Below are 12,146 nucleotides of genomic sequence, written 5' to 3'. Positions count from 1 at the left end.
TATAATTATCTGCACTACTAATTATAATAAAAGATAGTCAATAAACACGGAAATGACTTATACGTCACAATTAATCTGAGAAATAAACAAAGGCAATTGTTAATAATTTTTTTTACCTATCATATTAGCAAATGTTTGAAAAATTGTTATCCAGTGTTGATAAGCTTTGAGTGAAATAAATGCTCTTACTGGTGTTGGAAGACAGGGTGCATTGGCTCACGCTATTTGATTAGTATCGTAGTCAGTGTTCCAGTGCTGTGAAGAGATACCATGACCTTAGCAACTCTTATGAAAGGAAGCATTTAGTTGTGGCTGGCTTACAGTTTCTGACATTTAGTCCATTATCACCATGGCAGGAAGCATGGCAGCATGCCGGCAGACATGGTGCTAGAGAAGGAGCTGAGAGTTCCAGATCCAGATCCACAGGTAGGAGGAAGAGAACAACACTGGGACTAGCTTGGGCTTTTTGAAACCCCAGATCCCAACCCACAGTGACACACTTCCTCCAGCAAGGTCACATCTATTTCCAACAAGACCACAGCTCCTAATCCTTCTCAAGTAGTGAATGCCTGATGACCGAGCACTCAAATATATGAGTCATGGGGGGCATTATCATTCAAGCTACCACAGGTAGCATAAATATCCCTCACTCTTTACCTCTATATGAATCAGTACTCTTGGCCTTGTGACTTTGTGGTGCTCTTTCTTCCTGACTCTGAGCTTAGCCCTGGAGCTTGCTGTCGCCATGGAATGTCAGCAAAATTCAATCAAGGACTTGACAGGTGAGGCTGGCTAGCCCTCTCCCCTTGCACCTGCCCAGCCTCCCTTGCTGCAGCATGGTTATCCATCATCCCAGCCAAGCTTCTGGCAATCTGTAGATACAGGGTAGTAGCAAGTCTGTGGGCAGGATCAGTAGAGCTGCCAGCCAGTTACCCAGTGTGTGGGTGTCTATCACACTCTGGTTGTGATTGCAGAAATAGACAATGAATCAGAAGGAATTGGCTTCCTTTCTTGTTGGTAGGTTGGTTGGTTGGCTTGTGCGGGTCTCATGTAGCCTAGGCTGGCTTTGAACTCTCTATGTAGCCAAGGATGGCCTTAAACTCCTAGTCCTTCTGCCTCTACCTTCGAAGTGCTGGATTTACAGGCATGCACTGACGCACCTGGTGACTGTAAAGATTTTAAAAATGCCTAATACTTTACCAAGCAACTATAATTTTAGGACAAAACAGAAATATGAATAAACTAACAGCTTCCAAGATGTTCATGGAAGCAGTGCTTGTTGTAGAAAAGTAGTTTAAAATACTCTTGTATTTATTTCAGTGGGAAATGATTGAATAAATTAAGGAATGTCTGAGTAACACAATGTCTTAGCCTGTATATAGTGTCATAACAAAATACTTAGACAACACAAGTTTATTTCTCATAGATCTAGAGGCTAGGACATCCATGGTCAAGTCACTAATACTTTCTGTCTAGGGAGGGCTCTTGATACTGCTTCCCAAAATGGCACCTTGTAGCTGTGTCCTGCAGGGGGCACAAATGTTGTATCATCACCAGTCAGAAGGTCAAAAGGGATGATTGCCATGTCCCCTCCAGCTCTACTACAGGGTCCTCCTCCCATTGATGACAGCTGTGCCCTCAGACGTTAATTGTCCTTAAGCTTCCATCTCTTATACTGCTGCCTTAGAGGTTAAGGTTCTCTCTCTTCTTTTTTAAGGCAGGAAGTGCTGTGGGATGTTCTGTATGTTAAATGTGTTGCTCTGATTGGACAATAAATAAAACAATGATTGGCCAGTAGCCAGGCAAGAAGTATAGGCGGGACAAGGAGAGAGGATTATTCTGGGAAGTGGAAGGCTGAGTCAGGAAGATGCTGCCAGCCGCCGCCATGAGTATCAACATGTAAGATACTGGTAAGCCACATGCCATGTGGCAAGGTATAGATTTATAGAAATAGGTTAATTTAAAATATAAGAACTAGATAGCTAGAAGCCTGAGCCATTAGGCCAAACAGTTTAAATAATGTAAGAGTCTGTGTGTTTATTTTATAAGTGGGCTGCAGGACTACCGGGGCTTGGCGGGAGCTGGAGAGAAATTCTCCAGCTACAAGGAAGCATCTATTTTGGCTCATTATCTGGAGGTATAGTCCATCATGGCAGAGAAGGCATGGCGGGAGAGGCATGGGGTGGCCGGTACCTTTGTATCTACAGTCAGGAAAAAGAGCAATGAATGCTGGTACTCAGCTTGTCTCCTCCCCTCCCCCTCCTCTTCTTCCTCCTCCTCTTTCTCTTCCATCCCCCTCCCTTTTGTTGCCCCATGCTATCTCTCTTGGTCTCTCTTCTCTCCATTTCTCCATTTCCCCTTGCCTCTAGAAACCCAGGACTGCTTTATGCCCTTTATTTTGTCATCCTAGGCCTTCCTAGTCTTCACTCCCTGACCTCAAACACTCCTCCATTTCTGTCTCCCTCAGCTTCCTCACTCGGGCGTGATGTCCGCACCCTGAGAGCCAGCCACCTCTTCTTGCATCACAGGGCCAGATACACAGGGTGGATGGCAGACCGGGAGGCCTGGGAAGAGTGCCCCAGAAACAGCTTCTCTGGGGAAGGCAGAGCTGCAGTGTAGCTGAAGGATTCAGTAGCTGGGAGGAACTTCTGGGGAGTGGTAGCATACTGCCTCTCAACATCTGGCCATGCTGAGTCCAGGCCCCCCTATACTAGTACCCATTCCTGTACAAACCTGGTCCTGGCCCCACTGATAACCTTATTTCTCTAAGAAACTCACACTTAAACCACCTGCTTAGGAGACTTTGGTTCCCATCTACTGGCTGGTAATTGATAGCCCCGTTAAGTGGCAGTTTCAGATGATGATTTCCCCAACATTACCTACATACAAAGTTCTGTTGATATGGGCTACCCTCTTCACACACACCGATTCCTTCTGGTCCCTACTCAGTGTAGCATTCAGTCATGGCCAAGTGAAACTATTGTCAGAATCAGATAGGGACATAATTATAGAGTGCTTGTTTAGCAAGCACAGAGCCCTGGGTTGTCCCCAGCACTACACAAACTGGCCATGATGATGATGCACGCCTGTAATCCTAGAACTTGGAAATAAGAGGCAGAGGATCAGAAGTTCAAGGTCATCCTGGCTACAGTAAGAGGCTAAACACTCTCTTTAAACTCTCTCTCTCTCTCTCTCTCTCTCTTCTCTCTCTCTCTCTCAAAATTGCTTGAAAGCAGTCATTTCTGCTGAGAAAGATTATCAACTTGGGCTACAGCTATGCCTGAGTCTGGTGTCCACCCCGCAGGCGCATCGGACCTTTGATTGTGCTGTTAGCTGACAGTTATTGACTTGAGCTGTACACAGTCTTGTGCTGGAGCTGCCCAGGAAATTTGGAATCCAATATAAATTATTTACTTATTAGTCATTCTCTCTGCCCAGGACAAATGTCTGCTTTTTCTTTTAAAAAGTGATTAAACTTTTCCCGAGTGGTTTGGCAGTCTGGTATTTTGTAATTGACTAGATACAGTAGATTCTTAGAAGTTCTTATCACCTCCGCCAAATCGAGGCAGCAACTCTTCCCAGGAAATAGCAGCATTTGACATCGAACCCTCTGCTTGTGTCGGTGCCTGCAGCAGGGCCCTCATCTAAGACCAGTTGCCAGGTATGCCGAGACCATGTCTTCCTGGGGAATTCCTTAGTCTGAAGTCGGGGTGACCAGGCAGGCAGTTGAGGAGCAGGTTCTCCGCCCTATGGCTGAGTGAATGCTTTCTTGCTGTGGATTGTTCTCCTTTCATAAAGCATAATAGGCACCCGAGAGTCCTCTGGTATCAGCAGCTTTGGAGGTGATAGAACTGATTCTCTGTGTCAGTAAGTGCTGGGCAGGGACTCCTGATGCTCAGGGCTTGGTGGGGTGGCATCTGTCAGGATTTCCACAGAGGACTGTAGGGAGAAAAACTCTGACAACAAGCTGGCTAAGTGGAGGGGACTTAAAAAAGCATTGAGGGGCTAGAGAGATGGCTCAGAGGTTAAGAGCACTGGCTGTTCTTCCAGAGGCCTGAGTTCAATTCCCAGCAACCACATGGTGGCTCACAACCATCTGTAATGAGATCTGGCGCCCTCTTCTGGCCTGCAGTCATATATGCAGGCAGAACACTGTGTACATAATAAATAAATAAATAAATAAATAAATAAATAAATAATAAATCTTTTTTTTAAAAAAAAAGCATTGAGGGCTGGGAGATGGTTAAGTAGGGAAGAGCACTTGCTGCAGAAGCATGAGGACCTGAGTTCAGATCCCTAGCACCACATAAAAAGCTGGGCATTGAAACATGTGCCTGGAAACCCCAGCACAGGCTGGGCACAGACAGAATCATCACTGAGCTGACTGACCGTAAACATATCTGGGAGAACAAAAGAAAAGAAGAAAAGAAAGAAAGAGGTGAGCTCCAGATTCTATGAAAAATCTCCTCTCAAGGGATTAAAGTGGGAAGCTATAGAAGACACTCAGTATTCTCTTTTGGCCTTTGTGTGCACATGGATGCCCACCTGCACACATACAGATACACACACACACACAACACACACACACACACACACACACACACACACACACTTAAAACACACAAATATAAATAAAGCCTTGAGCTGGGTGTGGTGATATGGCCTGTAATCCCAGCACTTTGGAAGTAGAGGCAGGAGGATCAGGAGTTTAAGCTCAGCCTCCGGTTTATTGACAGCCTGGGCTAACGAGACTGTCTCAAAAGAGTCAGAGAGGGATGGGAGCTGGCTTGATTGGTAAAATGTTTGCTGCACAAGCATTAGGACTTGAGCTTGTATCCCTAGCACCTAATTAAAAGTTAAATGGGGTGGTATTTAACTGTAATCCTGGTGCTGGGGAGGCAGAGACAGGGGGGATCCCTTTGGCTTGCTGACCAGTCAGTCTAGCTGAGCTCTAGGCTTATTGAGAGAGCCTATCTCAAACACTAAGGTGGAGGGGGCGTTTTGCCCACAGCCTGATCACCTGAGATCAACCCCCAGAATACATACACAGTCTGGAAAGAGAGAGCCAGTTCTACAAAGCTGTCCTCTGATCTCAATATGTGCACCTTGGCACATGTGTGCCCATATACAAACACATTCATGTATATACACAATAATACATAATTTTAAAAGTAAGATGAAGAGAGATGAGGAATATATGGGATACTAACCTCTCATCTCTACATACACCCATACACACACACACACACAACACACACACACACACACACACACAGAGGAACACACACATGAAGAGGGAGAGGGGAGAAGAGGGAGGGAAGAGAGAGGAGAGATAGAGAGAGAAGAGATAGAGAACTCAAGGTCTGCCCATAGCCAGAATTGAATTTCAGAACAAAAGCACCAACCGCCCAAGCTAGGCTTTGCTGCAATCTCAACACACCAATTAAAAGGATGAGTAATAGTGAAAAGCAGAGAACAATTTAGTCTTTAATCAACACATCAGAAAGAACAGAGGGATACACTCACTCCCAAGTTCACCTTCATAAACTAACACTGATTTAGGTTAAATGAGAAGAATCAAGGAAGGGAGCAGGCAGGTGCCTAATTAAGCATCCTGGCCAAGCTGTGGTCCCTCCCATCATTGTCCCAGCTCTGGGCCTTCACTGTACTCTGATAAATTTTCTACCTAATCGCTGTCATTGTTACCAGAGTTGTTAGGGTCAGAGCCTGGATTCTGGCAGTTCTAACAAGCGAGGCTCAGCCACCCATTCTCAGTATGCCAATCAAAGAGACAAGGTGAAGCAGAGAAAGGAAATTTATTCAATGTGACCACTGGGAGGAGGAATAAATAAAAAAGGTCCAGTGAATACCCCATACCCCTGTCTGTCTTCAGGGATTTTGACATGATGTTAAGGTTTACATGGAGGGCAAGAGATATGTATAGCTAAGCAGTCCTGATTGAGGCGTGGTCTTGCCTATCCTTGACCCATCCATCATTTGTCTTGGCTCTAGTGCATCCTGCAAGGTGGTCAGACAAGTTGTCAGAGCTGTTTTAGATCTCCTCCTGGGAAATAAGTTCTTCCTCTGGACAACTCCAGTGTTCAGCCTTTCCCCTCCCCCAGCATGAGTTTCCTGCATTAATTCCAGTTTCTTGGGGTCCATTGTTTCAAAGATCTAATAGCCAAAGAAAAGGGCACATATGTTTCTCTTTAGAATATCTCCTCTCTTGCCAGAATGTTTGCATCAGCACAGAGAGGGCCAATCTGGTCTCTACAAGATGAACTGTTCCATCACTGAATGTTATCTCCACCTTGGGTGTCCTCCATCCCAAAGGTTTCTGGAATCCAGGGTGACTGCAAGTTTTGGACAATGTCTCTACATCTTCAGCCCTGAAGGGGATGAGATGGTCAGGTAGACAGACATTACTTAGTCTGTCATGCCTGTCCAGAGTCAATCAGGAGTCTGACCTCAAGTAAAGGAATCAGACAAAAATGGAGGCAGAGTTGTCAGGCTTTCATTCTGCTTTAGTGACGTGACCTCATGGGCCAAAGTGAGGGGTCAGTGCTTTTTAGCAAGAGTATCCATTACATGTGTGATTTTCAGTTCTGTGTGTAGCTGGAGTTTTCCTGTGTCCACCTGCTCCTGCAGCCACTCAGACCAAAGTAAACACACAGAGACTTATATTACTTATAAACTGCATGGCTGTGGCAGGCTTCTTGCTGTCTAGTTCTTGTATCTTAAATTAACCAATTTCTATAAATCTATACCTTGACACGTGCTTGTGGCTTACTGGTATCTTTACATCTTACTTCTCATGTTGGCAGCGGCTAGTGTCTCCTGACTCAGCCTTCTACTTCCCAGCATTCTTCTCTCTCCTTATCCCACCTATATTATATTTCCTGCCTGGCTACTGGCCAATCAATGTTTTTATTTATCAATTAGTCAGAGCCACACATTCACAGTGTACAGAAAGACATCCCCAGCATCTATGTTTGTCCAACTTGGAGGTAGAAAAAAATTGATGGAAGGAGAAGTTATGGGATATATGTATTTATTTAAGGTTTATTTTTATTTGTGTGTGTGTGTGTGTGTTGGTGTGTGTGTTGTGTTGTGTGTGTGTGTGTGATGTGCTTTGCTTGTGAAATGGAGGCCAGAAGAGGGAATTAGATCTCCTGGATCTGAAGTTATTGTTCCTGACTGGCCCTAGTCAGTCTCCTTGTTTCTACCCATCTCCATCACCTCCATCTTCACCAATAATACTCCCTCCCCAGCTACTAAGAATCCTAACATTTTTCAAGCCAAACTATCTAGTTTCATCCAAGTCTAAAAATGGTCTTTCTTGACTTTCAAAACCAAATTCAGATCCTTTAACCTGGAGCTCAGAGAGATGGCTCAGTGGTTAAGAGCCTGCACTGCTCTTGCTGAGGACCCTGGTTCAGTTCCCAGCACCCATATCGGTTTTGAGCTAGGATCTTACTGTGTAGCCCAGGATGGTCCTGAACTCTCTGTCTTCCTGCTGTAGCGCAGGTATTAGAATTACAGATGTGGGCCACCATACCTAGCTTTGATTTATTTTGAAGTGATGGTTCCAAGGTGATTTTCATATATGCTGCCACCATGTTAATTGGTTTGCAAGGAGGAAGTGTCTAATAATAAATGCCATTGGCCTAATTTGCATTTTCCAGGAAATATCATTTTCCTCTATTTAATTCTTCAATTTGAATAAACAACAAACAAAATAGCAAACATAGTGGTTGGAATCAGCTTCTAGATAAAATTGGTGTTTATTTTCAGCTTTGTATTTTTAGTTTTTATTTTTATTGCATACCAGGGCGCTTGTATGGAGGACAAGGTGATGACTGATTCTCTCCTTCCACCATGGAGGTTCTGGGGATCACACTGGGCTTGTCAGGTTTTGGCAGCAAGTGCCTTTATCTGCTGAGTCACCTCATGGACTTGGGCTCTCTAACCCATTTGGAATATGCTAAAATAAGCTCAGGAATCCAGGAGGTGTCTCTAGATTGGGCTCCAGGAGTTCTGCGTTTGATTCATGCAGCTCTTACTCCCTCCAGATCCCATCCTGAACAGACTCGGGAGTTCTAGAAACTTCAACAGTCAGTAAAAGCATTCCAGAGACTCAAGAGCTTCTCATGTTCGATATAATGCCTAACAAAGACAAAAGCAGATAGACTTGTACCACAGGGCAGTGATCAGGAGACACAATTTGAACACAGCTATCGTGTGACCATGAGGTAATGGAGTCAGAGCAAAAATAGAAAGACACTTGTTGGAGGGAGGAAACATCCTAGAGTAAGAGACTCCTCTCCTGCTTGCCCAGAAAGAGGAACAGGAAGAGGTAAAATCAAACCTGGCAAAAAGAGTCAGTGAGGGAAAGCAGTAGGATTACCTGCAGCCCTAAAATGGGACCCCAGAAAAGAAGGGGGACAGCTGACAGCACCTCTCATTTGCCCTTACCTGCCCAGGGAGTTATTTCTAGGATTTCCACGAATACCTACCAATTACAGGGAAGCAGCCTGTCAACTTGAGCAGACAGTTCAAGATGAGCACAGAGGCTTGCCCTGGCTTCCAAAGCATCCTGCTAGGTTGAAGAAGTGTGCTGCAGTTCAACAGACCTGGGAGCATTTCTTGCTGGGGAAAGTGTCCTAGGGGGATGAATACTTGGTTTTTAGAACAGAACAGGAGACTTGGGTATGTAGTCAGGTGACTCAGAGCCCTTCCAAGCAAGCCTTTTCCTCTACCCACCCCCAATATGTCTATTTTCTCTCTCTCTCTCTCTCTCTCTCTCTCTCTCCTCTCTCCTCTCTCTCTCACACACACACACACACACACACACACACACCACCACCACCACCACCTCAAGCTATGTGGAAAAAAAAACTCAGTTTTCATGGCAAGGGCCAGAGAAAAGCGGCCCAGTGGTAAGGCCTTTGCCAACAAGCCTGATAACCTCAGTTTCATCTCTGTAGCCCACATGGCAGGAGGAAAAACTGACCTCTCCCCACAAGTTGTTCTCTGACCTCCACATGTAAGCTATGGTGCTTGCCCCACCCCAAACAAATAATTAAAATAATTTACAATGTAATAAATTTTAAAGAGATATGGGTGAAAGAGCGGGCTTTAGGGTGGAAGGAAAGACACTTGATTCTTATTTATTTTGAAACATTGAGCAGACGGCACACTCACACTCTCTAAATGCTACTCAGAGGACATGAGAAAGTAAAGAAGGATGGGCATATTGCATGTGATCTAAGAAGGTTTCAGCCACAAGGCACACCATCATTAAACAAATCACAGAGAAAGGAAGCCTGCCACGGATATCACTGTGACAAAGTGTCATTGTGTCCCAGTCCTGGGATCCTTGAGATACTGTCACAAACAAGCGCTTCGTTATAAGAAAATCACGGAATGCTGTTCAAACCGTTTCATTCCCCGTTAGTTGCGTCAGAGCCCATTCTTTCCACCCCCCACCCACTGTTGCTCCTGAACTTGGTGCGCACTCTTGGAACTGCCCTTGGAAGAACTGCCTCACCTGATATAAGGTTCATCCAGCAGCAGCGCCATATATCTAGTGTGAACTTTCATGTTCTTTATCTTGTAGTCTTTTTTTTTTTTTTATGGTGCTTGTTTTTATATGTGCCATAAGTATTTATGCTGTTGAATTAGGCTAAAGCAATTCTACCTTAATTTTTAACTGGAAGCTTAAAAAATATTTAAGAGGATTTAAAAAAAAATTGCCAAAATGTAAAAATGTGAAAGTGCTTCCTGGGTTGTCATGAAATGTAGACTGTCAGTGAAATTACAAAGTTAATTTTATCCCAAGTAAGGCACACTTAAAAATAGACTCTGGCTGTGCCTGTTCTGATAGGTCCTTCTCAGGGTTCCTTAAGCTGAGCTACCTCTGGTGAGGATTCTCCATGGCATAGCATACAATCTGGCCCTCAAAATGGCTTCCACCAGTGACAGATGAAAACAGACAGGAAGGGCATCCCTGAAGGCTGTGGTAGTTAATATTGGCTGTTAATCTGACAAAGCCTAAAATCACCTAGGAGACAAACTTCTGGGCCTGTTTGTAAGGACGTTTCTAGACTGAGACAACTGATGTGAGAAGATTCACCCTGAATGTAAACGGCACCATTTCTCCAGACTGCACACAAAAGAGAAAGCCTGTTGGGCATCAGCGTTCCCCACTTTTTGCTCCCTGACTGCAGATGCAGTGAGACCAGCTGCCTGGTACTTCTGCACCATGGCTTCCCCAATCACAATGAACTATATCTCCTTGAACTACAAGTCAAATAGACCTTTTCTCTCTTAAATTGCTTCATTTTAGGTATTTGACCACAGAGATGAGAAAAGTCATTAATAAAGTAGTGGAGAGAGGAAGGAGACTTGGAGCTGGAAGAATGACTGTATGTTGGAGGGATGTGATGTGCATGCCCATGGATTCCACTGTGTATGTAGGTGTTCTGGTTACAGTGCTGTAGCTGTGATACAAAAACCAACTTGGATGGAAGCGCGGGTATTTGGCTTACACTTCCTGGCCTATAACACATTATTGAGTGATGTTGTGGCAGGAACTCACAACAGGACCCATGGAGAAATGTTGCCTACTGCCTCACTTTCTGGCCGTTGATGACTCATGCTCAGTTAGCTGTCCTGTGCTCAGTCCAGGACCGCCTGCCTAAGGATGGTGTTGCCCATAGCATGCTGAGCCTTCCCACATCAGTCAGCAATCAAGAAAATGCCACATGATATGCCCACAGGCCAATCTGATTAAGCAATTCCTCAATTGAGGTTCACTTCCCAAATAACTCTGTTGTATCAAATTGACAATAAAAATTAACATTAACATCATAGTAGGCAAAATGATATACCTATCAATCAGGCCCATTGACTACCACTTAATAACGTTACCTCCCTCATTTGGATAAAATATTCCCCAACGCCCCCAGCCTCTGGGACTATTGTGTGGTTGATATATTATGCACCCCAATAAACTTATCTGGGCATCAGAGAAAGAAACAGCCACTATATTAAACATAGAGGTTAGGCAGTGGTAGCACACATCTTTAATCCTAGCATTCCAGAGGCAGAGATCCATCTGTATCTCTGTGAGTTCAAGGCCATACTGGAAGCAGTCAGGCATGGTGACACACACCTTTAATCCCAGGAAGTGATGGCAGGAAGCAAAAAGGTATATAAGGTGTGTGAGGACCAGGAGCTAGAGGCTTTAAGCTTTTAGACTTTTAGCAGCAGTTCTGCTGAGACCCATTTGATGAGGACTCAATCAGAGGCTTCCAGTTTGAGGAAAGAGGGTCAGCTGAGAAGTTGGTGAGGTGAGGTTAGCTGTGGCTTTTCTGTCTCTCTAGTCTTTTAGAATACACCCCAATATCTGGCTTCAGTTTTTTTTTTTTTTTTTTTTTTTTTTTATTAATAAGACGTTTTAGGATTCATGTTACACTATTGGAAGGAACTTTGGTAGAAACTTTAAGCAGTGGGCTTAGGGTCCAGAAAGATGGCTCAGTCGATAAAGAGCTTGCCTTGTAAGTGTGAGGACCTGAGTTCAGAGACACCTACAAAAAGGAGGTGTGGTAGTACACGCCTGTAATTCCAGCCCATGGAAGATGGCGGACAGGACTGTTTACTATATCTGCTGGGAGCAGAAAGCTGGTAGATACTTTTAAAAAAATCAGAGTGAGTGGGTAAAGAAAACTGTGAACAAAAAAACTGAAAAGAAAATTGCCACCAAAAGAGCTGGTGTGGTGAAGTATTTGAGGGTGTATACTCGCATTCACATGCATAGAAAGCTGAAGGTAACCTTAGGTGCCATCCACTTTGTTATCAAGACAAGTTTTTCTCATTGGCCTGGAACTCGCCAAGTGGGCTAGGCTAGCTGGCCAGTAAGCCCCAGAGATCCTCCAGTCATGCCTGCCTACCTGAAGCTGCTTGTGTACAACACCTCTTACGGTTCTTCTCACTTGGCTTTTAGAGATCAAATGCATGGCCTCATGCTCACTCAACAAGCAAGCAATTATCAATGGAGTCAGACCGATCCAAAGGATTTACTTCCCTCCTTCCTTCCTTCCTTCCTTCCCTTCCTTCCTTCCTTCCTTCCTTCTTCCTTCTTT

This window comes from Peromyscus leucopus, unplaced genomic scaffold (assembly GCF_004664715.2).
Source record: "Peromyscus leucopus breed LL Stock unplaced genomic scaffold, UCI_PerLeu_2.1 scaffold_67, whole genome shotgun sequence".
Taxonomy (NCBI): Eukaryota; Metazoa; Chordata; class Mammalia; order Rodentia; family Cricetidae; genus Peromyscus; species Peromyscus leucopus.
The sequence above is the reverse complement of the archived record's forward strand: the minus strand, read 5'-3'. Positions refer to the sequence as shown.